Here is a 3205-nt window from a genome sequence, read left to right as displayed (position 1 = left end):
ATTGAGATAACTGAAGTTGCAGAGCCCTATGAGACATAACAGCTCTCAGGTAGATAAATATTCCAGTAAACCAAGAACAAGGGCTATAGTTACTGTATAATGGGAAACTTGAGAATGAAGTCAGGTCCACCCAACTTGTTGCCATAATCTGTCAACCTCAACTAAACCACCAAAATCAACACTCTCAAATAAACCACCAAATCCAACACTCTCAAATAAACCATCAAAATCAACACTCTCAAATAAACCACCAAAACCAACACTCTCAAATAAACCACCAAAATTAACACTCTCAACTAAACCACCAAAACCAACACTCTCAAATAAACCACCAAAATCAACACTCTCAAATAAACCACCAAAATCAACGCTCTCAAATAAACCACCAAAAACCAAAAACCACCAAAATCAACACTCTCAAATACACCACCAAAATCAACACTCTCAAATAAACTGCCAAACAGTTACCCTTAAATAAACCATCAAAATCATCACCCTCGACTAAACCATCAAAACTGACACCCTCAAGTAAACCACCAAACTGTCACCCTTAAAATAAACATCCAAAATATCACCCACAAATAAACCATCAGAACTGACAACTTTATATAAACCATCAAAACCAACACCCTTTAATAAACCATCAAAACCAACACCTTTAATAAACCTTCAAAACCAACACCTTTAGATAAACCATCAAAACTCTCCCCCTTAAATAAACCATCAAAACCGTCCCCCTTAAATAAACCATCAAAACTGTCCCCCTTAAATAAACCATCAAAACTGTCCCCCTTAAATAAACCATCAAAACTGTCCCCCTTTAAATAAACCATCAAAACTGTCCCCCTTAAATAAACCATCAAAACTGTCCCCCTTAAATAAACCATCAAAACTGTCCCCCTTAAATAAACCATCAAAACTGTCCCCCTGTAAACCATCAAAACTTCCCCCTTAAATAAACCATCAAAACAAAATAAACCATCAAAACTGTCCCCATTAAATAAACCATCAAATACTGTCCCCCTTAAATAAACCATCAAAACTGTCCCCCTTAAATAAACCATCAAAACTGTCCCCCTTAAATAAACCATCAAAACTGTCCCCCTTAAATAAACTATCAAAACTGTCCCCCTTAAATAAACCATCAAAACTGTCCCCCTTAAATAAACCATCAAAACTCTCCCCCTTAAATAAACCATCAAAACTGTCACCATTAAATAAACCATCAAAACTGTCCCCCTTAAATAAACCATCAAAACTGTCCCCCTTAAATAAACCATCAAAAATGTCCCCCTTAAATAAACCATCAAAACTGTCCCCCTTAAATAAACCATCAAAATAAACCATCAAAACTCTCCCCCTTAAATAAACCATCAAAACTGTCCCCCTTAAATAAACCATCAAAACTGTCCCCCTTAAATAAACCATCAAAACTGTCCCCTTTAAATAAACCATCAAAACTCTCCCCCTTAAATAAACCATCAAAACTCTCCCCCTTAAATAAACCATCAAAACTGTCCCCTTTAAATAAACCATCAAAACTGTTCCCTTTAAATAAACCATCAAAAATGTCCCCCTTAAATAAACCATCAAATCTCTCCCCTTTAAATAAACCATCAAAACTCTCCCCCTTAAATAAACCATCAAAACTGTCCCCTTTAAATAAACCATCAAAACTGTCCCCCTTAAATAAACCATCAAAACTGTCCCCCTTAAATAAACCATCAAAACTGTCCCCTTTAAATAAACCATCAAAACCGTCCCCCTTAAATAAACCATCAAAACTGTCCCCTTTAAATAAACCATCAAAACTGTCATCCTCAAATAAACCATCAAAACTGTCCCCTTTAAATAAACCATCAAAACCGTCCCCCTTTAAATAAACCATCAAAACCGTCCCCCTTAAATAAACCATCAAAACTGTCCCCTTTAAATAAACCATCAAAACTGTCATCCTCAAATAAACCATCAAAACTGTCCCCCTTAAATAAACCATCAAAACCGTCCCCTTTAAATAAACCATCAAAACTGTCCCCCTTAAATAAACCATCAAAACTGTCCCCTTTAAATAAACCATCAAAACTGTCATCCTCAAATAAACCATCAAAACTGTCCCCCTTAAATAAACCATCAAAACCGTCCCCTTTAAATAAACCATCAAAACCGTCCCCCTTAAATAAACCATCAAAACTGTCCCCTTTAAATAAACCATCAAAACTGTCCCCCTTAAATAAACCATCAAAACTCTCCCCCTTAAATAAACCATCAAAACTGTCCCCCTTAAATAAACCATCAAAACTGTCCCCCTTAAATAAACCATCAAAACTGTCCCCCTTAAATAAACCATCAAAACTGTCCCCCTTAAATAAACCATCAAAACTGTCCCCCTTAAATAAACCATCAAAACTGTCCCCTTTAAATAAACCATCAAAAATGTCCCCCTTAAATAAACCATCAAAACTCTCCCCCTTAAATAAACCATCAAAAATGTCCCCCTTAAATAAACCATCAAAACTCTCCCCCTTAAATAAACCATCAAAACTCTCCCCCTTAAATAAACCATCAAAACTGTCCCCTTAAATAAACCATCAAAACTCTCCCCTTTAAATAAACCATCAAAACAGTCCCCTTTAAATAAACCATCAAAACTGTCCCCCTTTAAATAAACCATCAAAACTGTCCCCCTTAAATAAACCATCAAAACTGTCCCCTTTAAATAAACCATCAAAACTGTCCCCCTTAAATAAACAAAACTGTCCCCCTTAAATAAACCATCAAAACTGTCCCCCCTTAAATAAACCATCAAAACTGTCCCCCTTAAATAAACCATCAAAACTGTCCCCCTTAAATAAACCATCAAAACTGTCCCCCTTAAATAAACCATCAAAACTGTCCCCCTTAAATAAACCATCAAAACTGTCCCCCTTAAATAAACCATCAAAACCGTCCCCCTTAAATAAACCATCAAAACTGTCCCCCTTAAATAAACCATCAAAACTGTCCCCCTTAAATAAACCATCAAAACTGTCCCCCTTAAATAAACCATCAAAACTCTCCCCCTTAAATAAACCATCAAAACTGTCCCCCTTAAATAAACCATCAAAACTGTCCCCCTTTAAATAAACCATCAAAACTGTCATCCTCAAATAAACCATCAAAACTGTCACCATTAAATAAACCATCAATGCTACATTGAAATGGCTAG

This window comes from Ylistrum balloti, unplaced genomic scaffold, assembly GCF_031769215.1.
Source record: "Ylistrum balloti isolate Yb309-2 unplaced genomic scaffold, AGI_CSIRO_Ybal_v1 Utg371574, whole genome shotgun sequence".
NCBI classification, from domain to species: Eukaryota; Metazoa; Mollusca; class Bivalvia; order Pectinida; family Pectinidae; genus Ylistrum; species Ylistrum balloti.
This window is presented reverse-complemented; position numbering follows the sequence as displayed.